This window comes from Micromys minutus (genome assembly GCF_963924665.1).
Source record: "Micromys minutus genome assembly, chromosome: 1".
Classification (NCBI taxonomy): Eukaryota; Metazoa; Chordata; class Mammalia; order Rodentia; family Muridae; genus Micromys; species Micromys minutus.
Window position 1 is genome coordinate 194,910,747 of NC_137969.1, and position 26,482 is coordinate 194,937,228.

Here is a 26,482-nt window from a genome sequence, read left to right on the forward strand (position 1 = left end):
AGCTAGAAGAGCCTGGACAGACATCATGCACTCCTTAAGAGAGCACAAGTGCCAGCCCAAGCTGCTATACCCAGCAAAACTATCAATCACCATAGATGGAGAGATGAAGATATTTCAAGACAAATCAAAATTCACACAATATCTGAAAGCAAACCCAGCACTACAACGAATTATAGGTGGAAAACCCAATACAAGGAGGGAAAATACAGCCTAGTAAAAACAAGAAAACTCCTAAACAAGAAAACTAAAAGAAGAAAAAAACACAGACACAACTCAACCCAAAGAAGCAAAAATGGCAGGAAACAGAAAAAATTATTCGTTGATATCTATTAACATAAATGGTCTCAACTCCCCAATAAAGAGACATAGACTATCAGACTGGATACATAAACAAAATCCAGCCTTTTGCTGCATACAGAAAACTCATCTCATAGACAGAGACAGACACTATCTCAGAGTAAAAGGGTGGGAAAAAAACTTCCAAGCAAACAGCTCCAAGAAGCAAGCTGGAGTGGCTATTCTAATATCGAATAAAGTAAATTTCCAACCAAAAGTTATCAAAAAAGATAAAGAAGGACACTTTTTGCTCATTACCGGGGAAATCTGTCAGGAGGAACTCTCAATCCTTAACATATATGCTCCAAATAAAAAATCACCCACATTCGTAAAAGAAACTCTACTAAAGCTCAAAAACTACATTTCACCCCACGCAATAATAGTGGGAGACTTTAATACCCCACTCTCACCAATGGACAGATCAGGGAAACAGAAACTGAACAAGGACACTGCAAAACTAGCAGAGACTTTGAACCAACTAGAATTAATAAATATATACCGAACATACTATCCTAAAGTAAAAGAATACACCTTCTTTTCACAACCCCATGGCACCTTCTCGAAAATTGACCACATAATTGGACACAGAACGAGCCTTCATCAATATAAGAAGATTGTAATACTCCCATGCATCCTCTCAGATCACCATGGTCTACGGCTGGTCTTTAACAACAACAAAGACAAAAAAATGCCCACATACACATGGAAACTAAACAACGCTCTGTTAAAGGATAGCAGGGTCAAAGAAGAAATAAAGAAAGAAATTAAGGACTTTCTAGAATTCAACGAAAACGATAACACAACATACCCAAACCTATGGGATGCAATGAAAGCAGTATTTAGAGGAAAACTCATAGCCATAAGTGCTTCCAAAAAGAAACTGGAGAGAGCTCACATCAGCAACCTGACAGCACAGCTAAAAGCCTTAGAACAAAAGGAAGCAGATATACCCAAAAAGAGTAGACGGCAAGAAATAATCAAAATTAGGGCAGAAATAGACCAAATAGAAACAAAAAGAACCATTGAAAAAATCAACAAAACAAAGAGTTGGTTCTTTGAGAAAATCAACAAGATTGATAAACCCCTAGCCAGACTAACTAAAGGGCAAAGAGAGAGTATCCAAATTAACAAAATCAGAAAGGAAAGTGGTGACATAACAACTGAAACTAAGGAAATTCAAGAGATCATCAGATCCTACTACAAAAACTTATACTCAACAAAATTGGAAAATCTGGAGGAAATGGACGAATTCCTAGACAGATACAAGGTCCCAAAGTTTAACCAGGACCAAGTAAACCATCTAAATAACCCTATAACACCTAAAGAAATAGAAGAAGTCATCAAAAGCCTCCCAACCAAAAAAAGCACAGGTCCAGACGGGTTCAGTGCAGAATTTTATCAGACATTTATTGGGGATATAACACCAATATTCGCCAAACTTTTCCAAAAGATAGAATCAGATGGAATATTACCCAACTCATTTTTTGAGGCTACAATAACCCTCGTACCTAAGCCACACAAAGACCCTACAAGGAAAGAGAACTTCAGACCAATCTCACTTATGAACATTGATGCAAAAATACTCAACAAAATCCTTGCAAACCGAATCAAAGAACACATCAAAACCATCATTCATCATGACCAAGTAGGATTCATCCCTGGGATGCAGGGATGGTTTAACATAAGGAAATCCATCAATGTAATCCACCATATGAACAAACTTAAAGACCAAAATCACATGGTCATCTCACTAAACACTGAGAAAGCATTCGACAGAATCCAGCACCCCTTTATGTTAAAAGTCCTGGAAAGAACAGGAATCCAAGGCCCTTATTTAAACATATTAAAAGCAATATACAGCAAACTAACAGCCAACATCAAAATTAATGGCGAGAAACTTGAAGCAATCCCACTAAAATCAGGGACTCGACAAGGCTGCCCACTCTCTCCCTACCTATTCAACATAGTACTGGAAGTCCTGGCTGGAGCAATTAGACAACAAAAGGAGATCAAGGGGATACAAATCGGAAAGGAAGAGATAAAAACATCACTCTTTGCCGATGACATGATAGTGTACTTGAGTGACCCCAAAAATTCCACCAGAGAACTCCTACAGCTGATAAACAAGTTCAGCAAAGTGGCCGGATACAAAATTAACTCAAACAAATCAGTAGCCTTCCTATACTCAAAGGACAAACATGTGGAGAAAGAAATTGGGAAAAAGGTACCCTTCACAATCGTTACAAAACTATGAAATACCTTGGTGTGACTCTAACTAAGCAAGTGAAGGACCTGTATGACAAGAACTTCAAACCTCTGAAGAAAGAAATTGAGGAGAATCTCAGAAAATGGAAAGATCTCCCATGCTCATGGATTGGAAAGATCAACATCTTAAAAATGGCCATTCTACCAAAAGCAATCTACAGATTCAATGCAATCCCCATCAAAATTTCAACCCAGTTCTTCATGGAATTGGAAAGATCAATGTGCAATTTCATATGGAATAACAAAAGACCTAGAATAGCGAAATCCATCCTCAACAACAAAAAAACATCTGCGGGAATCACTATCCCTGACCTCAAGCTATATTACAAGGCAATTGTGCTGAAAACTGCATGGTACTGGTACAGAAATAGGCAAGTGGATCAATGGAATAGAATAGAAGATCCCGAAATGAGCCCTCATGTATATGGTCACCTGATTTTTGACAAAGGAGCAGTAAACATTCAATGGAAAAAGGACAGCCTATTCAACCAATGGTGCTGGTTCAACTGGCACTCAACATGCAAAAGAATGAAAATAGACCCGTTCTTATCTCCTTGTACAAAGCTCAAGTGTAAGTGGATTAAAGATCTCCACATTAAAACAGATACACTGAAACTATTAGATGAGAAACTAGGGAAAACCTTAGAACACATCGGCACAGGAGAAAATTTCCTGAACAAAACACCAATGGCTCAAGCTCTAAGGTCAAAGATTAACAAATGGGACTTAATGAGATTGCAAAGTTTCTGTAAGGCTAAGGACATCGTCAAGAAAACAAACGGCAACCAACAGAATGGGAAAGATCTTTACCAACACCAAATCAGATAGAGGCCTAATATCCAAGGTGTACAAGGAACTCAAAAAGTTAGACACCAGAGAATCAAATAACCCTATTAAAAAAATGGGGTACAGAGCTAAACAAATCATTTTCAGTTGAGGAACACCGAATGGCTGAGAAACATCTGAGGAAGTGCTCGACATCCTTAGCCATCAGGGAAATGCAAATCAAAACAACCCTAAGATTCCACCTCACACCAGTCAGATTGGCCAAGATCCAAAACTCAGATGACAGCAGATGCTGGCGAGGCTGCGGAGAAAGAGGAACACTTCTCCACTGTTGGTGGGGTTGCAAGCTAATACAACCACTCTGGAAATCTGTCTGTCGATACCTCAGAAAATTGGATATAGTACTACCTGGAGACCCAGCTATTCCACTTCTGGGCATATACCCCAGAGACACTTTAATACACAACAAAGATATATGCACCACAATGTTCATAGCGGCTCTATTTATAATAGCCAGAAGCTGGAAGGAACCCAGATGTCCTTCAGAAGATGAATGGATACAAAAATTGTGGTACATATACACAATGGAATACTACTCAGCCACCAGAAACAATGACTTAACCAAATTCTTAAGAAAATGGCTGCATCTAGAGAAGATCATCCTGAGTGAGATAACCCAGTCACAAAAGAACAGACATAATATGCAGTCACTGATAGTGGGATGCTAACCCCAGAGGCTTGCACTCCCCCAGAAACAACTCACAGACTGTATGAAGTCCAAGAAATAAAGAAAACAAAAAATATACATATATTCACAAAACAATGAGACTTTGACTATTTCCATGTTGCATTTTGTTTTGCATGTACTTTACGCTTATTGCAACTAGTAGGTTTTCAATGCATACTGTCAAGCCCTTGAAAAAAATCAAGTACTGACTAAAAAACATATTCACATGGTTTTATGTAAAATTTATTTTAATGTCTGAAAAAACAGTACTGACAAAAATGTATAATTTTAAGCAAAAAATGTTTAAAATCTGTACATGTATCTTTGTTTTGCAAAATAAAGTCGTTTAAAAAATAAAAAAAAAAAAAGACAGTAAGAACAAAGAAGAAAGGACAGAAGAAAGCTAGACTAATTAAAGCAACGTTAAAGGTTAGAGATATTAAGTTCTAGTATTAACTAACAAAGGAGATTGACTATAACTCAGAATAACTTATTTAGTATAATACATGTAAACACAGAACAGTAAATAGTTAGAAATTGTATTTGCCCTTATTTTATTAGTACAGTGTTTTTACGTATTAAAATTCTACAATGCACTCCTTAGGTATGTGTATTGTTTTATTAATCACATTATTTTGAAGTATAAGAAGATGGATATTAATCACCCAGATTTGGTTTCTCTAAATCTAGTGTACATGTATTTAATTATTGCAGACTTCTTCATGGATTTTTGCAATTAAAATGATAATTACTAAAATTGTATTTACAAACCAAAATTTATTTGCAGAATACACATGAACTTGGCAGAAGATATAAGATTTACCAACACATAGTTATTGACAATATTATACCAAAATACTGAAGAATAAAACCTAAGAATAACATCACTAACAGACTATAAATCAAGTCCTGTACCATGACTTTGCTGTTTAAAACGAAAGTGGAAAATATTCATTTTTACATTGATCTCAAAAAATTGTGGGTTGTGTCACAACTGTCACCATACCCAAAGGATAGCTACATAATCACTTTTCAAAGCCATACATACAGCATCAAACATAGATGTTTTCTTGTTTATTGGATATTTCCTTTAATTCCATTTCAAATGTTATTCCCTTTCCAGGTTTCTCTCTGAAATTCTCCCGTCCCATCCTTCTGCCTCTATGAGAGTGTTCCCCACTCACTCTCTTACATCCCCCTGCCCTGGCATTCCCCCTACACTGGGGCTTTGAGCCTCCACAGGGCTGAGGGCCTCTCCTTGATGGGCGATAAGGCTATTATTATCTGCTACAAATGCAGGTGGAGCCATGGGTCACTACATGTGTACATATTGGTTGGAGTTTTAGTCTCTGGGAGCTTTGGGGCGTCTGTTTGATTAATATTGTTGCACCTCCTATGGGGTTAAAGACCCCATTCAGCGTCTTCAGTCCTTTTTCCAGGGATTGAATTCAGGCTTGCAGGGTTAGCAGCAAATGCACTCAGCTGCTGAGTTTTTTACCAACTTCTTTATTACCTCATGATATAAATGACTTCTTATTCACAATACATATTTCATCACATTGTTGGCTTTTGTATATTCATCAAATATTACCATTGTTTACCTAAATCAACTCTCACAAGTTTAATTCTTAAATGATTTATTTAAAAATTAACAGTGGCCCAATGCAAATTTAATAAGCAATTTCCAAGTTTAATTTTTTGTATCTAAATTGAGTGTGACCCTTGACCATAAAGACATGTTAAACAGCGAGTGTTTAAATTGTTAGTTACTCTTTGTGATAATGCATTTCACAAGCTGACCACATAAATACATCCTGATTATAAATTCAGCTATATGGGACTTTTTCCCCTATGAAATCTTTCTCATAACTCTATACAGTTGGGTATCATACTAAAACAATATTGTTTTAAATGAACTGTGGTATGATTTACTACACCAAGAACTAGACAAAAGCCAAATTATTAAGTAATGAAAATCTGAATTACATCTTTATCTGCCTTTAAGGTTACCACTCACTTGGAGAATACAGGTTAACACTCATTCTGATGTCATTTGCTTATTTATGGAGAACATATGTTCAAATTTCCTTCTTTGGGTGACTGATTTCCATTTATTATTTCAGAACTTTATATACCATGTTTTGATCATATTCACTCTATCTCCTAACTCCTCCCAGATTTGCCCTATTCAGCTATTAGGAAAAATCAAATTATGAAATTTGCAAGCAAGTAGAATAAGCTGGAGAAAATTTATTTTGAGTAAGCCCAGACCTTAAGAGACAAACTGTGCATGTTTTATCTCATTGGTGTGCTTTCACCTGTCTCTAGATTTTAGATATTAATACATCTTTATTTTATCTTTTAATTAAGTTTGATTCTCTAGTGTGTATAGTATCTTTCTCTACATCATCTTCTCTCAGTTCATTTCCCTGTAAAGAAAAGTGTCACCCCCCCCCCAATATAAGCCCTTTAACAGCCTTTTAAATGTTCTCCAAATTTTAATGTTTATAATTTTCCTTTTTAATTTGTATTGAAAAAATACATATAGTGTTTTCCCCTTCTTTATTGAAAATGGATGTTTTCATACAGTATATTCTGATCAGTTTCCCTCCCTTAATTCCTCAGAGATTCCTCCCTCCTTTCCTCCTTATGGAATTCACACAGTTTGTCTCTCATTGGAAAATTGATAGGCATCTAAAGAATAACAATAAAATAAGATAAAACCGAACAAACTAGAATAGGACAAAACAAATGAAAATAAATGAAAAGGAGGCAAAGAAAGAGCATTAGATACACATGTAGATGGAGAGGCATAAATGTTTGTATGCACAGGAGTTTCCTAAAACCAAAAATCAGAACTCATAATATGCACACAAAGTACCTGATAGGTTTTTTAAAGTGCCCTGTAAAACTTTATAAGACAGAGAACCTCTGAAGATGTCACTGGATTTATGTTGCCTTGAACATCTACTGCTGAGCCTGAGAACTGCTCTTAAGAGTCGTTTATATCCCTGCTGAGACTTCCTTGGAGAGAACTTATTTTTTATTTGTGAGTGGTTCTCAACTAGACAGAGCTTCTGGGTTAGGGATGAGGGCTTTTGTACACTTCTCTCAGTGCTGGGACCCCATCTGGTGCAGACCCATACAGGCTGAGGATGACTTGGCAAAAGCTCTTCTATGAGTATAGCAGATTTTTTATAGGAGTCATTTTATTGTTGTATTCCTTAGCAGAATGTCTCAGTTGGTGTTTATATTGCTTAAATGAAACACCATAACCAAAAAGCAAGCTGGGGAAGAACAGGTTTATTTGCCTCACACTTCCATATCGCTGTTCATTATTGAAGGAAGTCAAGACAGGAACTTAAGCAAGGCAGAATAGTGGAGACAGAGACTGATGGACAGTGCTGCTTATTGGCTTGCTTCCCCTGGCTTGCTCAGCCTTACTTTTTATTTAATTATTATTAATCATACCACTCCTTTACATCTCAAATGATATTCCACTTCCCAGTTATCCCTTTCAAACCCTCTCCCACATCCAAGCTCTAGCCCCTCCCCTTTGCCTCTAAGGGGGGGTGCTACCCCCAACCTGCTCCACCACTCCAGTATCCCCCTAATCCGGGCAACAAACCGGATCAAGGGCCTTCCCTCCTCAGACAAGGCTATCCTCTGCTACTTATGTATATTGAGCCATGGATCCTTCCCTGTACATCCTTGGTTGGTGGTATAATCCCTGGGAGTACCAGGGAGTCCCGCAAGCCAACATTGTTCTTGATTTAGGGTTACAATCCTTCTCCACACCTCTAGTCCTTCTGTCAGCTCCCCCACAGAGTTTCTCAGGCTCAGTCTGATGATTGGCTACAAACATCCACACCTGAATTGGTCAGTTGCTGGTAGAACCTCCCAAGGAACAGCCACACCAGGTTCCTGCCCAAAAGCTCACAATACCCATGATGCAACCCACAGACCATATGAAGCTTGGGAGGAAGTAAGACCAGGGTGTGGATGATTCAGTCCTGCAATGAGGGGGAACAGCCTGCTTTCTTATAGGACCCAGGACCACCAGCCCCAGGATAGCACCATTCACAATGGGCCTCCCCTATTGATAATTAGTTGACAAAATGCTTTATAGCTGGATCTCATGGAGGAATTTCAACTGAGGCTCCTTGCTCTCTGATGACTCTAGCTTGTATCAAGCTGACACACAAAACCCTCCAGTACACAGAATTTAAATCTGGTTCTCTCCTATGTCCCTAACCTATCCAGTTAAAGGCAGGTCTCTTAAGGTTCTATCACCTCACTGTTGGGCCTTTTGACTTAGATCATCCTCTCTGAGCACTGGAAACCTCTCGCATCTCAGGTCTTTGAGACTTTCTTGAGGTTCCAACTGCCCTCCACCCCAACATCTGTCATCCATTTGCCTGAAAACTTCATGATGTCCTCATTTTAATAGCTAAATAGTATTCTATTGTGTAAATAAACCACAATTTTCATACCCATTTTTCAGGTGAGGAACTAGTTGTTTCTGGCTTCTGGCTATTACAAATAAGACTGTTATGAATATAGTGGACCATGTGTCCATGTGGTATGGTGAAACACCTTTAGGATATATGCCTAAGAGCAGTGTAGCTGAGTCTTCAGGTAAAACTATTTTCAATTATCTGAAGAACAGCCAGATTAATTTCTAGAGTGGCTGAACCAGTTTGCCTTCCCACCAGCAATGGAGGAATGTACCTCATTCTCCACGTCTTCACAAGCATATGCTATCACTTAAATATTTTATCTCAGCCATTCTGATTAGGGTAAGGTGGAATCTCAGGGACATTCCTATATGCTCTTCCCTAATGACTAAGGATGTTGAACACTTATTTAAGTGCTTCTTGCCCACTCGATATTTCTCTGTTGAGAATTCTTGGTTTATCTCTGTGTCTATTTTTAATTGAGTTATTTGGGTTTTCAGAGTCTGACTTTTTGAGTTCTTTATATATATTGAATATTCGCACTCTATCAGATGTAGGATTAGTGAAGATCTTTTCTCAATCTGTAAATTGTTGTTTCGTCCTATTGACAGTGTCCTTTGCCTTACAAAAGCTTTGCAGCTCATTAAGTCCAATTTATCAATTGTTGATCTTAGAGCCTGAGCCATTGGTGTTCAGTTCATAAAAATCTCCCCTGTGCCAATGCATTAGAAGCTATTTCACTTTCTTTTTTATTAGGTTCAGTCTATCTGATTTTATGTGGTCCTTTGTCCACTTGCACTTAAGTTTTGTACAAGTAATACATATGGATCAATTTGCATTCTTCTACATGCAGACCTCCAATTAGAGCAGCACCATATGTTGAAGGTTTTTTTTCCCCCACTGTATGGTTTTGGCTTATTTTTCAGAGATCAAGTGTTCATAGATGTGTGGGTTTATTTCTGTGTCTTCAATTCTATTCCACTGATCTACCTTCCTGTCTCTGCATCAATACCACACAGGTTTTATAACTACTGCTCTGTAATAGAGCTTGGGATAAGAGATGGTGATTCCCCCCAGAATTTCTTTTATTGTTGAGAATTGTTTTGGCTATTCTGTGTGGCATTTTTTTCCATATGAAGTTGAGAATTGCTCTTTCCTCATCTGTGAAGGAGTGTGCTGAAATTTTTATGGGGATTGCATGTAATATGTAGATTGCTTTTGGCAAGAGGGCCATTTTTACTATGTTAATACTACCTATATAAGAGCATGGGAGATCTTTCCATCTTCCAAGATATTCATCAATTTCTTTGTTCAGAGACTTGAAATTCTTGTCCTACATATCCTTTACTTGCTTGTTTCTAGTTTTACCACTATATTTTATATTATTTGTGGCTACTGTGAAGGGTGTTGTTTCTCTAATTTCTTTTTCAGCATGTTTATCATTTGTATAAAGGAAGGCTACTGATTTGTTTGTGTTAATTTTATATCCAGCCACATTGCTGAAGTTGTTTATCAACTGTAGGAGTTCTCTGGTAGAACTCTTGGGGTCACTTATGTATACTTTCATATCATTTGCAAATAATGATATTTTTACTTCCTCCTTTCCAATTTCTATTCTTTTGATCCCCTTTATTTGTCTAATTGCTTTAGGTAGGACATTCATTACTCTATTGAATAGGTATGGAGCGAATGGGCATCCTTGCCTAGTCCCTAATTTTAGTGCAATTGCTTCAAGTTTCTCTCCATTTAAATTCATGTTAACTGTTGGTTTGCTATATTTTGCTTTTATTATGTTTATGTATGTGCCATGAATTCTTGATCTCTCTAGTGCTTTTAACATAAATAGGTTTTGTATTTTGTCAAAGGCTTTTCAACATCTATTGAATTAATCATGTGACTTTTTTCTTTGAGTTTGTTTGTATAGAATATTACGTTGATAGATTTTTATATAGTGAACCATCCCTGGGATAAAACCTACTTGATCATGGTGAATAACGTTTTTGATGTGTTCTTGGATTCAGTATGTGAAATTTTATTATTTTTGCATTGATATTTAAAAGCAAAATCGCTCTGATGTTCTCTTTCTTTGCTGAATCTTTGTGTTGCTTAGATATCACAGTAACTATGGCTTCATAGAATGAGTTGGGCAGAATTGTAAATTATCTCTCTGTAATTTTATCACTGTCCACACTCCTGTTCTGTCTCCATCACACACTTTCTAAATGGTGCTAGATGGGCATATAAGTAGTGACCTGTGCTTGTCATGCACATATCTCCAGGTCCCCCAAAGAACACCAAAAACCACTGAGAATCCAACGCATATGTGAAATTCAAACTCGAGCTTGGACCCTCCAAACTCTCCAATACACTGGATGGGTGTATAAGGCCCTGAGCTGGTGAAGCTTTGCCTTTTTATCACAGTTACAGTGGGATAAAAGGCTTTTCAACTTGGCAGTTACATAATTGGTTGATAGTTGAAAATTGCAGCTTGGCACATTTCTACTGGCTAGTGATGATTTCAGATATGTATGAGCACTGTTTTTTTTTTTTTTTTTTTTTTTTTTTTTTTTTTTTTTGCTTAAGCAATCTATTTTAAGGGCATCTGGAACATTAGAACCTTTCCTTATAAGAGTAATTGGCTGTCACTAGGAATGGAGTGACTGTTCCTAGGGATGTCTCAATTCCAGAAATAAATTGAACTTTTTCCAGTAATTAAGTTCAATCTAGGGTCAAGTTAGCATTAAATGGGGTCTAAAAAGTAAAATGGGGTTTATAATTTTAAGCAGTGACCTTCAGTGCTTCATTAATAAATGAAGGTGCCCTGCTCTATGCCTTGCATTCTGCTCAGTGTGGTAGTGCCAGAATGAATGTGATTACAAAGCAGTCATTATGAGACCACCTTTAGTGGACCATGAGATTATCACATTGTCCCAACCTGGGTTCCAGCACCAAAGAAGCCTAGAGTCACTGTAGAGAGGAAATCAGTATCCGTTTTGTGAAGATAGTGAAGAGAAAAAATCTCTAGCAGAGGTTGGAAAGGCCCAGGCCTTTACAAGTGCCTTCTCTCCACACACCAATTCTTAGGACTGTTCTAACAGAAACATTGGACACACTGATGCTTACCTAGGCTGGCTCCCCTAGAGAGACCATTCAGGTAATGACACATAAAATACCTCTGGAGATTGGTGGGGCCTGACTGAGCCCTGCAGTCATTGTCATCCTTTTGAAAGAGGTATAAAAACAGGCAGATATAAACTTGGTGAATGCTAGTGAAAGAAGTTGGCCTCAGTGTTACCACTTCCCATAATTCTGTGGTCCCAGGAAAGCAGGGGAGCAAAGAATGCTTCCACACTATGACCCTGGCAGGTGTCTCCAATCAAGCTGTAGACTTGGTCCACAGCAATATTTCAGATGCTCAATGGAGCTACCTTCAGGCCAGAGGTACCACTATCACTGTCCCTTACTATAGATCTATAGATGTTACAATGAAGCAAACAAACAAAAAAAGAATAGCAAGCAGAACAGCACTGATACAAAAAAGAACACAAGAACTAATCTAACAGACTGAGGAATCCACAAATAAATCCAGACAACTATATCCACCTAACAAAGCTGCCAAAAAAAAAAAAACATACATTCAAGAAATATCAGCTTCTTAAACTACTGGTGATGGGGATGGATATTTGTAATGATTTGAATGCTTTGCTCAGGAAATGGTACTATTAGGAGATGTAGCCTTGTTGGAAAAAAAATGTGTAACTGTGGGGTTGGGTTTTGAGACCTTTTTCCTAGCCATATGGGAGTCAGTCTTCTCCTGTTTGCCTTCAGAACACGATGTAGAATTCTCAGCTTCTTTACAGCTATGTCAGCTTGCTGCACCCTATCATTGTTACTGCTATGGTTATAATCGACTGAACTTCTGAACCAGTAAGCTAGCACCAATTAAATGTCCTTTATCATATTTCCTCAATTATGGTGTCTCTTCACAGCAATGGAAACCTTAACTAAAACACCATCCAAATGTGAAAGACTAAAACTCCAATCACTCATTCTCTGCTGGATTTTTAAAGACCTGGATCTGAGACTTTCCCTGATTATCTACAGCTACATGCTTTTTTCATAAATTGTTCAGTTACATAGCCTCAATTTTCTAATGTGTAGGAAAAAAGATAAAAAAAGTTTAGTGATGAAACTATTTGTTATATGAGAGCTATAAAATGGAAAAACTGATAAAAGTGTTCAACACAATAAACTCAATACAGAGTGCTTATTAACATAAAAAGTTATTGATTCTCTTTAGCTGACCCAATCTCAGAGAATCTGAGAAATATTATAAAATATTAATTTATACATTTAAATAAAGATATCAGCCCCCTGGCATTGGTTAAAATCATGTGCTAGGGCACCAAACTGCCTAGTACTCTGACTTACCTGAAACCTAGTTACAGTTATTTAACATCTCTGTATCTTAGTTCCTTCTCCAAAATATGAGCCAGAAAGTAAAATGGACAGAGGGTATTTAATAGCATATAAGATATTTCTTAAAATTTTTAGAATTATGACAGGTATTTATTGCTGTCTTATATGTACATACATATACAAATATATCTAGAAATGAATTAATTAAATTCTTAAAACTGTTGAAGATACACCTCTTTATGTTAAAAGCCTTAGAAAGACCAGGAATTCAAGGCCTATAACTAAATGTAGTAAAAGCAATATGGAGAAAACCAGAAGCCAACATCAAACTGTTGAAGCAACCTCACTAAAATCAGAGAATAGACAAGGATACCCATTTTCTCCATACCTATTCAATACAGTAACTGAAGTCCTAGCCAAAGCAATAAGACAAAAAACGGGATCAAAGTGATACAAATTGGAAAGAAAGAAGGCAAAATATCATTATTTGCAGATGATATGATAATACTATTTTATTATACTTAATAATTACTTAATAATAATAATAGTTACTATTATTATTATCATTATCATTATTATTATATACTTGAGTGATTGCAAAAATTTTACCAGAGAACTCCTACAGCTTAGAAACAACTTCAGCAATGTGGCTGGATTAAAATTAACTTAATCAAATCAGTAGTCTTCATCTACTCAAAGGATAAACAGGCTGAGAAAGAAATTAGGGAATTGATACCCAATGCCTTTCACAATAGTCACAAACAACATAAAGTACCTAGATATGACTGTAATCAAGGAAGTGAAAGATCTGTATGACAAGAACTACAACTTTCTTAAGAAAGAAATTGAAGATCTCAGAAGATGAAAACATCTCCCGTGCTCATGGATTGTCAGGAGTAATATGGTAAAAATGGCCACCTTGCCAAAAAGAAATCTTCAGATTTAATGCAATACCCATCAAAATTCCAACTCCTTCATAGAGTTAAAAACAGAAATTTGCAATTTTAATTGGAATAACAAAAGAACCCCAGGATATAGAAAACTGTTCTCAACAATAAAAGAAATTCTGGGGGAATCACCATCCCTGACCTGAAGCTATATTACTATGTAATAGTAATAAAAACTACATGGTATTGATACTGAGACAGGTAGGTAGACCAGTAGAATGCAATTGAAGACCCAGAAATGAATCCACACAACTATGGTCACTTGATCTTTGACAAAGGAGTTAAAACAATCCAGTGGGGGACCAGGAATAGCATTATCATTTTCTTTAATTTACTTTAATTTTATTTTTTAAATGTTTTATTGGATATTCTCTGCAATTAGATTTCATATGTTATCCCCTTTCTCCCAATACCATCCCTCCTCCCTTGCCTCCATAAACAAGCTTGCTCTCCCAACCACCCACTCCCACCTCAGCTCCTTTGCATTCTCCTACACTGGGAGAATGAGCCTTTGCTGGACCAAAGACCTCTCCTTTTATTCATGCCAGAGAATGCTGTCCTCTGCATATGTACCTGGTGCCATTGGTCTCTCCATATGAACTCATTGATTGGTGTTTTAGTCCCTGAAAACTGTGGTGGGTTTGGATAGTTGATCATTTTGTTCATCCCATTGGCGTTGCAAACCCTTTAAACTCCTTCATTCCTTTCTCTAAGTTCTTCATTTGGGTTCCTGTGTTGAGTCAGTTTAGGTGCAAGCATCCTCCTCTGTATCATTATGGCTCTGACAGAGCCTCTTGAGGAGGCATCAATACTGATTCCTGCCATTAAGCACTACTTGGCATCAGCAATAGCTGTGTGGATTTAGTGGTTGCATTTGGGATGGATTCCCAGATGAGGCAGTCTCTGGAGGATCTTTTCTCCAATCCCTGGTCCTCTATTTGTCCCATTATTTTCTCCCATGAGTGTTTTATTCTCCCTTCTAAGAAGAACTGAGGCATCCACCTTCTGCCTTTACTTCTCTTTGAACATCATAATTTCTGTGAATTGTTTCATGGGTATTCCAAGCTTTTTGAGCTAGTATCCCCTTATCAATGATTAAACACACGAAAATTTCCCCTGTGCCTATGTATTCTAAGCACTTTCCTACTTTCTGTTCTACTAGTTTCAGTGTAACTGGTTTTATGTGGAAGTCTTGGATCCACTTGGACTTGAGCTCTCTACAAGGAGATAAGAAAGGATCAATTTGCATTCTTCTGAATGCTGACTGCCAGTTGAACTAGCACCACTTGTTGAAGAGGCTGTCCTTTCTCCATTGAAAGTTTTTAGCTCCTTTGTCAAAGATCAAGTGACCATAGGTGTGTGGATTTATTTCTGGGTCTTCAAATCTATTCCATTGATCTACTTGCCTGTATCTGTATCAATGCCTTGCTGTTTTTATCACAATTAATCTATAATACTGCCTGAGGTACTGGATGGTGATTCCCCAGGAAGTTCTTATTGTTGAGAATAGTTTTTGTATCCTGATTTTTTATTATTCCAAATAAATTTGCAAATTGCTCTTTCTAACTCTATTAAGAATGGAGTTGTAATTTTAATGGGGTTTGCATTTAATCTGTAGATTTCTTCAAGAAAAATGGCCAAAAATAGCATTTTCATAATATGATGCTGGTAATATAGTTTTCAGCATGTAGAAGAATGAAAATTAATCCATTTTTATCACTCTGCATATAGTTCAAGTTTAATGGATCAAGGGCATCCACATGAAACTAGGTACACTCAAACTAATCTGAGAGGAAGTAGGGAAGAACCTTGAACATATGGGCTCTGGAGAAAATTTCCTGAACAGAACACCAATGACTTATGCTCTAAGATCAAGAATCAACAAATGGGACTTCATGAAATTGCAAAGCTTCTGTAAGGCAAAGGACACTGTCCATAGGACAAAACTTGAACCAACATATTGGGAAAAGATTTTTGCCAATCCTATATCTGATAGAGGGCTAGTATTCAGTATATACGAAGAACTCAAGAAGTTCAAATCTAGAGAATCAAAAAACCCTATTAAAAATGGGAGACAAAGCTAAACAAAGAATTCTCAACTGAGGAACATCAAATGGCTGAGAAGCACCTAAAGAAATGCTCAACATCCCTCATCATCAGGGAAATACAAAGCAAAACAACCCTGAAATTCTACCTCACACCAGTCAGAATGGCTAAGATCAATGACTCAGGTAACAGCGGATACTGGTGAGGATGTAAAGAAAAAGGAACACTCCTCCATTGTTGGTGGGATTGCAAGTTAGTACAACCACTCTGGAGATCAATCTGGCAGTTCCTTAAAAAATTACACATAATGCTACATGAGGACCCACCTATACTACTCCTAGGCATATAAACTAAAGAGACTCAAAATATAGCAAGGACAACTGATTCACTATGTTTGTAGCAGCCTTATTTATAATAGCCAGAAGCTACAATTTACCCAGATATTCTTCAACAGAAGAATGGATACAGAAAATGGGGTCTATTGGAGTACTACTCAGCTATTAAAAACAATAACTTTATGAAATTCTTAGGTAAATGGGTGGAAATTGAAAATATCAGCCTGAGTAAATAACCCAGTCACAAAAAAACACGTTATGTACTCACTGATAAGTGGATATTATCCCAAAAGCTCAGATTACCCAAGATATAATTCACAGACCATATGAAGCTTAAGAAGAAGAAAGACTAAAGTGTAGATGCTTCAGTCCTTCTTAGAAGTGGGAACAAAAATATTCTCATGAGAAAATATGGAGACAAGATGTGGAGCAGAGACTGAAGGAAAGGTCATTCAGAGGCTGCCCCACATGGGGATCCATCCCATATACAGCCAACAAACTCAGACAATATCGTTAATGCCAAGAAGTGAATGCTGACAGGAGCCTAGTATAGCTGTCTTCTGAGAGGTTCTGTCAGACCCTGACAAATACAGAGGAAGATGCCTGCAGCCAACCACTGAACTAAGAAGAAGGTTCCCAATGGAGAAATTAGAGAAAGAATTAATGGAACTAAAGGGGTTTGCAACCCCATAAGAACAACAATACCAACCAACCAGAGTGCCAAGAGACTAAACCACCATCCAAAGAGTACACATGTTAGGACCAATGGCTCCATCTGCATATGTAGCAAAGTGTGGTCTTGTGAGACCTCAATAAGAGGAAAAGCCCTTGGTCCTGCCGAGGCTCAATGCCCCAGTATAGTGGAATGTTAGGGCGGGAAGGTGTGCATTTGTGGGTGGGAGAGCACCCTTATAGAAGCAGGGGGAAGGGTAATAGGATAGAGGTTTTCTGGAGGGGAAACGGGAAAAGAAAAACAAATTTGAAATGCAAATAAATATATCTAGTAAAATAAAAAGTATTGAAGATGCTCTTAATCGTTGTTCTCATTTAGAAATTCTTCATAATTAGGCAAAGTATAATTTTTTAATTTCACTCCTTTGTTTTGCATAGCTTGATTTTGTACTGTGATGGTGTTGTAAATGCAAACTGCACCCAGCTATTTCATTAACATATCACATAATAGTTTCAATGTTATTGTTGTCTCGTTCTTTTTTGTTGTTGTTGTTTTGAATATGTTTAAAGAGAGTTGCTAGACTTTTACTTCCCAAACTATTCATTCTTGGAGTGTCCCTTAGTCTCTATGATTGCAATTTACTTTAAAAAGAGAGAGAAAGAAAAGAAAGACTCTTTTATTTTCCAGTGTCAACCTAGCATATGGAAGTTAATTATTTGATCCCCAACCAAGAATACCTTAATATTTGTTGTTGCATTTTTAGTTATGGGCATGCATGTTAGTGTGTGCATGTAGGTGTAGGTACCTGAAAGGCTCATGAGATTGTGAGCTACCAGAAGTGGGTGCTGGTGACCAAATTCAGGTCATCTGCAAATTAGTGTGCATTCATACCTGCTGAGCCATCTCTCCTACCCTACTAATAAATTTTCAAATAAACATAATAAAATAAAAATATACAAACATATTGAATAAGGGTATAATTTTTCTAAAATATTATTGTATATATGTGTTTACATTACTTTATGCATTTATAACCTGGCTCATACTGTTTTTCTGATCTACCTTCCTTGCTACTACTGACTGACAAACATATTCTAAAACACCTACTTCAAGACTGATAATATATTCAGGACTAATCCTGATTACAATTACTTAACCTATGTAACTAATGAGTTACTGAGTAAGCAATTCATATATGATTTTTCATGGAATGAAATTTAAGGAAAGGAATTTTGTATTTGTATATGTGCCTTCTGCACACTTGGGAAGGCATACACAAGGAAGCTATGTAAGAACCGTCAGGAAGGAAAAACTAAGTAAGTAAAATGCATTTAAAAAGAAACAATTCTTGGCTATAACAGGAATTATAATCTGTTTGTGTTTTCAGCTTTGCCCAGTGATCCTCTTTTTATGCCCATTTGTGGCTATCTTGAAGGAAAAGAGCATTTCATTTATACATTAGGAAGCATATTTTCTTCTTGCCCTTTTCTGTATGATAGGAACCATGGGACTGTTCTGTTGGTCCCAAATGTTTAAAATTACATATTATAAGTGGGCTTAGCACAAGGTAGCTATTTACAAAAAAATCATTAACTATCTTACAGCTAGACCATAGCACATAGGAAAATCTAGGAAAATTACAAATTGCTGACTTAGTCACAAGTAAAGATAATAGCCATCTGGAGTTGGTTAAAAGCATGGTACTCAAATTCCTGTGGCCCTTAAGAAAGAGGTGCTGGAATTACTCACTAAGCATTTACACAATACATTCTTAGAGAAAGCAGAATTCCAACTTTAAAGGCAGCTTGTACCAAATTGCTTCTGAGAAGCCACTATAGCTCTTGGAATATATTCCCACAACATATGTCCTCGCTTTCCTCTCTTCCTCCTCCTCCTCCTTTTACCTTCCAATCATATTAAATGCTATGGCTAATTATGTCATTACTCCTTTTTATACTCTGAATTTTTTTACCGCTCTTACTTCATGGGCAGTTGGCTGAACTACAACAATTGTAATGCATAGTTCTATTTCTTGCTAGTTTTAGAATTTCGCCCACAAAACAATATGTAACTAAATCTCACTAAACTCGTGTTCTTATAAACCGGCCTATAACACTACCTGGAGACTGTGCTATTAAGTCAAGGCCATTGCTCTTCTACCTTCCCACATGGGCATTCCACTCCCAATTCTCTGGTTCAATTTCAGGCACTTCTATCAAGTTTAGCCATATCTGACTTTTTTGTCTGGCACACTGAGAACATAAGGCTATCAGATTTTCCACAGTTTTCTGAATTTATAAATGTCACTCTTAGTGGAAGCAGAATTCCTCATACCGACCTAAAAGGACCTACATACCTGGATGTCAGCCACTATCTCTGTCTTCCTCTTCTATTCTTTGCAGAATTCTGCTCAGCAATTCAATAAGTGCTTTTTAATTTTGATGTTGCTTAAGCATGCTAAAATTAACTCTCGTGGCCTTTGCAAAAGAGAAATAGTTATTCTCCCTGGAATGCCCTTACCCCAGTACCCATTGACCACTGTCTTAATTTATGCACCGTTTGCTCAAATATCAGTTTTTCTATGGTAAGCAAGATTTTAAAGAAGCCTGTATGGGTTTTCTCTCCATAAGTACACATACTATGTGACTCTTTGCCTTGTTTGTTTTTAAACCCTTAACTATGAAATACAGTAATATGTGGTTGGCTTTTGGTTCTTCAAAAAGATACCTTGGTTATTATAATAAATGATTCTGCCCCAGATACATAAGCTCATGTAGATGTATCCAACTCTTTTACATTGTGACATGAGGTTGTCATCTACAAATCCCATGTCTGAGAACAATGTAATAGAGTTTTTATTAACATTTTTTACATTTCGTATGCACTTGTTATTATTGTGTATCCATATGTATGATGTGGATATGCTATGTCAGAAGTGAAGAAGTGAAACATCAGCACACACACCATAGACGTCAGAGGACAGCTCTGTGGGGTTAGTTTTCTCCTCCTACCTTGTCTTAAGATGAGGTTCGAGAAATGAATGCAGGCCATCGGACTTACAGGGTTAGGCAACAAGCCCCTTACCCTTGAGCCATCCTACCAGGCCTCAAAATTTCTTAAGTAGGCAGACAATTTTGTGTTGGGATACATTCATAATAATCTTCGGACACATGCAACCTACATACTACAGGCTGTTCATACCTGCCCACGAAGTGAAGTGTGTGAAACTCAGTCCTATTGATCGATAGAAGAATACAGATAAACTTCCTTCTCTTGATGTCACTGTAACACTAACAGAACAAGGAAAATGTATGAACAATGACTCTGAAACGTCCACGTTTTTATCTATTTCCATTAACTTTTCTATGACACTAGTTTATTTTCTTCATTGTCTCTATCTATACAGAATGCATGCCCCACAAGAACAAAGATTTTCATCTGTCTTATTCAATTCCAAGTTTGGAGTGGAATCTTAGTAAATATTTGTCAAATCAACAAACACAGTTGGCTATATTAGTAAAATATTTGTATCTCTTCCAGAATAATCATTCATTTAACTTATAAAACTAGATTTCCTCTGTTTACAGGGGGTTAAGGTAGTAGGATTTTGAATATGAAATTACTCTGGATTATCCCAAAAATTCTTGAGGCTAGCTTGGAAGACATAGAAAGAGTCTTCTTTAAAATAATAATGATGATGATGATGATGATGTAAGGGAAAAAAGATAGTACAACAGCAGATAAAGATGTTCCCTGAGAAGCCTAAGGGTCTGAGTTTGATTTTATGTCCAATGCTGGAAGGAGAGAACTGACTTTCTTAACTTGACCTCTGACACCCATCTATACCAAGGCACCCACAAACCACACAAACATGCACACACAATAATAATGATGATAATAGAAATAATAACAATATGTATAATAAAGTAAAGAAGTTACTGGTTAGCTGACTTTTAGTCCTAGATGTGTAAATGTTAAACATGAAGAATAGGGGACAAGAGTTATCTGTACTTGGAACCCCAGAACTCACAAGACTGAAGGGAACACCATCAGTTTGAGAAAACCCTGAACCACATAAATAAGTTACAGGCCAGCCAGAGCTAAAGAAAACGGGCCTTTGTCTCTAAACAAAACAAACTTTTTAACTGATAAACTTGAACATCACAAGCAATAGAAGTGCTAAATGCTTCAGATTTATCATGCCTTTGGTTCTTGAAGCATCAATCTTACCTCTCATCTGTTCTCAGTATAGAAACCCCTCCTTTTAGGGAGAGGATACAGTGCTGTGCTGATGATTGACAATGAATGCAGTACTTCACAGACTGGAAGCAGTAGAACAGGTCAAAGGCAAGGAGCAGAACCTGAAGGCTTGAGCTTGTTAACCACAATGTCTCAAGCACTTAGGTTTTAACCGTTTTGTATCCTGAACATACTATTTGTATTTGGCTCTAGCAAAATATTTGCATCATATTAAACACAGAATAAAACACCAGAAAGTATGTGGCAAGCCATTTGTATTTCTTCCCCAGAGAGGTCTTTTCTTTTTTTAGAGAAAGAAGTTTGTGGGTCCTTCCCACCTTTTTGTTTGTTTTTTTAAGAATTATTTAATTATTTTATGTATATGAGTACACTATAGCTGTCTTCAGACACTCCAGAAGAGAGAATAAGATCCCATTACAGATAGTTGTGAGAACCATGTGGTTCCTGAGAATTGAACTCCGAACCTCTGGAAGTGCACTTAATAGCTGAGCCACCTATCAACTTCCCTGCCCAGAGAAGTCTTTCAATATAACAGAAAAGTTGACTGACGTACAGGACAATGAGCAAGAGACAGAGCAGGTATGCTGTACAAGAAAATCGAACATCAGTGAACAATCTTATTGGTAATTTCCCGAAGAAAAGACTTAGAATTGTAAAATGGATGCTACAAATGAAATACTTTCTTCTGCTGCATTCAAGAAACACATCTTAACATCCAAACTATATATCTCCTCAGTATCAGAGATAGAAAAGGAAATTCCAAGCATATGAACCAGAAACAAGTTGTTGTAACAATTTTAATATTCCACAAAGCAGACTTCACACTAAAATTAATCAGAAGAGGTAGGGAAGGACATAATATCATAAAAGAAAAACTCCACTAAAAGGACATTACAATTCTTACATGTATGCACCAAACACAATGGTAACTGAGACCATAAGACAGACAACTGCAGTTTAGAATACATGACCCTCTTACACACTGATAAGAGATATAATACCACACTCTCACCAATGAGCAGGTCATCCAAACAAAAACTAAACAAATAAATATACATTCTTTTCAGCACAGCATGAAATTTTCTCCAAAATTGAAAATATACTTAGACACAGAGCAATTCTCAGCGGATACAAGAAAACCCAGATAACACTCTGCATTCTGTCTGAGGACTGTGAACTAAAGCTGGATACCAACAATGAACAAAAACAACGAACATCTTTTTAAATATTGGATTTTTTACTTACAATTCAAATGTTATCCCCTTTCTTGATTTCTCCTCCCGTTTTCTCCTATCCCATCACCCCTCCCCCTTCTTTTTGAAGGTGTTCCCCCACTCATTCACCCACCCTTTCCGCCCTAACATTCCCCTATACTGGGGCATAGAGTCCTGGCAGTTTGTCTGCAAGCATCCACCTCCTTCAGTCTCTGCTCCAAACTTCGTCTCTGTGAATATATTTGTTTCCCCTTCTAAAAAGGACGGAAGCATCCACAGTTTGGTCTTCCTTCTTCTTGAGCGTCATGTGGTCTCTGAATAAACAACAGACATCTTAAAAACTCATGGAAGGAAACATTTCACTACTGAGAAAAAATGTTTCCAAAAGAAAATTAAGAAAATATTAAACAGTTTGTAGAAATGAATGAAAATGAATATTCTGTTTCCAAACTTAGGAGACACAAAAGAGGTTCAAAGGCACAAGTTCATATAAGTACTAAGTACCTACTTAAGAAAACAACTGAAGAGATCTCATCCTTACAACCTAACTGACAACTTAGTTACATATGTAGCAAAGGATAACATTCTCTGGCATCAATGGGAGGAAAGGCCTTTGGTCCAGTAAAAGCAGGTTTTCCCAGTGTATGGGAATGCCAAGGAACTGAGGTGGAGAGGGGGATTAGAAGAGGGTGCACCTTCGTGAAAGCAAGTAAAGGGAGAAGGAGGAGGAAAAAGGGGAGGGGATAACATTTAAAATATAAATACAGAGAATATCCAATAAAATAGTTTTTTTAATTTTAAAGTAACAGGATACACCTGAAACTATAAAAATAAAAAATTATACCCCAAAAGAGAAGATAGGAAGAAATAACCAAACTCTGGGTTGAAGTTAATAAAATAGAATAGAGAAAATAACATATCAGGTTGAAAATATGGTAATATAAACAAATAATAAAACAGAAGCCAAAAGCAATACAAAAACTTAATGAAACCAAGTATTGGTTCTTTGAGAAAATTAATAAGGTTGGCAAACTTTTATCCAGAGTAAATAAAAGGTGGAGAAAGAATATTCTAATTAACAGAATCAGAAATAAAGTGGGGGACATAACAACAGACACTGAAGAAACTAAGAGAATCATAAAAGCATACTTTAAATACCTGTGCTCCAAAACATAGGAAAATATAAAAGAAATAGACAATTTTCTCAATAAGTACCACTTACCAAAATTAAGTCATGATAAGATGAGCAATTTAAACAGACATAAAACCCCCAGTGAAGTAGAAGTCCTTAAACATCTCCCAACCAAAAAGAGTCTCAGGGCCAGATGGTTTTAGTGTAGAACTTTTCCAGAGTTTCAAAGAACTGCTGAAAATATTCTACAAAAGAGAAACAGAAAGGATCTATAGAAAAGTAGAGAAGTGAGCAAGCAAAAATACAAAATAAACAGTTGGAAGAGAAAAAGGAGCATCAGGAAGTGTAACAGATTAAAAGAAAGTCTTATGCTAAGTGACATAGAGGGAGTAGTGACCTCAGAGCAAGATTGCACTCAGCTTTCTCAATCTTGTAAAAAGGGATTTAAGAAAAGTAAAAATAAATTCAAGAAAATCTTAGGGCAAATCATGGTGACATGCATTTTTTAATCCCAGCACCGTGAAGGCATTGGCTGGAAGGATCTCTAAGATCAAGGCCAGCCTGTCTACAGAGAGTGTTCAGGACAGTCAAGTTTAGGCAGTGAGGGAAATCACTGAACACAGAGAGTTGTTGAAAATGTACTTGAACAAGGGGTTCATGTACCATCCTCATCAAGCAACAGAATGTGGTACCTTTGACCACGTAGCTATAGCTTTATAGTCAGAGATACAAGGAAAGGGCCTCCTGCGTGACTATGGAAAGCCTCTGAAGTTGAGCATATGCCATGAGTGTCCCTGCATGGAGGCCTAGAGAGGCCATTGGGTGCAGCTGTGATGGTAGCGCATGGCTTGCCTTCAATAGGTTGCAAATGCCAGAGTCATGGGATACCTACCAAGGAAAGCTGCTAACAGGAAGTGGAATCAGCCCAAGAGCATGAAGTGTTGGTCCTGCATAGCTACAAGAAGTGGCCTCTTTAGGTTCCATATCCCTGCTACTATTCCTCTCAGCCTCACATTGACTTCCAGAATACTCCACCATTCCAGGTCTCTGGGATCCCTTCCCACCCCTGCCAGCTGCCGATTCCCATTCATTCTCCGGTCCCTCTCTCCTGTCTCTCGCCACACCTGGTCCTGACCTCCCAATTCCCTTGCCGATCCACTCTCCCAGCCAGTTGTTTCCCTCAATGTGCATTCTGTAGAAATTTTATTACCCCTTCTAAGTGAGATTCAAGCATCCTTTGTTGGGCCTTTTGTGCTGTTTATCCTCTTTAGGCCTGTGAAGTGTACTTTATATGAGGGTATCTTATACTTTATAGCTAATATCCACTTATAAACAAGTATATACTATGCATGTCCTTTTGGGTCTGGGCTACCTCACTGAAGATGAAATTCTCTAGTTCCATCCATTAGCTTGCAAAATTCATGATATTCTTGCTTTTAATAGCTAAATAGCATTCTATTGTGTAAATAAACCAGATTTTCTGTATTCATTCTTTGAAGAACATCTGGGTGTTTGAAGTTTCTGGCTATTACAAATAAAGTTACTGTAAACATAGTGGGACCCATTTACTTGTGGTATGCTGGATCATCTTTGGGGTATATGACTAAAAGCGGTAGAGCTAGGTCTTCAGTTAGAACTTTTACCCCTTTTGTGAGAAACCACCAGATTAATTTTCAGAGTGTTTGTAGAAATTTGCAATCCCACCAACAATGAAGGAGCGTTCTTTTCTCTACATCCTTGCCAGCATGTGCTGTCACCTGAGTTTTGATCTTAGCAATTTTGGTGCATGTGAGAAGGAATCCCATGGTTGTTTAGATTTGCATTTTCCTGATGACTAAGCATATTTGACATTGCCTTAAGGACTTCTTGGACATTAGAGATCATTCTGTTAAGAACACTATTTAGTTCTGCACCCCATTTTTTCACTGGGTTAATGGGTTATCTGGAATCTAACTTCTTGGCTTCCTTATATATTTTGAATATTAGCCCTCTGTCAGATATTAGGGTTGTTAAGGATCTTTTCCTAATCTGTAAACTGCTGTTTTGTTCTATTGACTGTGTCCTTTGCCTTACTAAAGCTTTTCAGTTTTATGAGGTTCCATTTATTAACTGTTCCTCTTAGATCTTGAAGCCACTGGGCTTCTGTTTAGGAAGCAGTCTCCATACCAGTGCGTTCAAGCCTATTTGTGTAAAGCAGGTGTGGGGGCAGTCCCAAGATGACACTTGGGACTCCGCCTAGTCTTGTGACTAGCACCTGACTTCCTCCTGACATCTTCCCCCCCCCCCCCCCGCCGATTTAGCCACTCCCACAGTTTGAGCTGCACAGGCGCACCCATGACTAGAGATCAGGCCAGATGACACGGACCTATGAACTGCAGTCACACAACATGGACTGAGGAGGTGGAGATGAGAGAGGATAATAGAACTGCGCTTGGGGGCAGGGAGGAGAGAGAAAGAAAAACAGAAAGAGAAACAGAGAGACAGAAAGGGACAGAAAGATTTTCATGGGCATGATTTAAGGTTCCTGAATAAACCGCTTTGAGAAGAACGCTGTGTCGTTGCTCTTTTTCTGCTGGTCGGAGACGGTAGCGACACCTATTCACCAATTTCTGTTAAATTAGATTTAGCATTTTTTTTTTATGTTGAGGTCTTTGATTCACTTGGACTTGGGATTGTACAAGGTGTCAAATATGGATCTATTTTCATTCTTCTACATGTAGTAAGGCCAGCACCATTTGTTGGAAATGCTTTTTTTTTTCTTCATTGTATGATTTGGGCTTCTTTGTCAAAACTCAAGCATCCTTAGGAGTATGGGTTGATTTCAGAATCTTCAATTCTATTCCAATGATCAACCTGTCACTTTCTATACCAATACCATGACATTT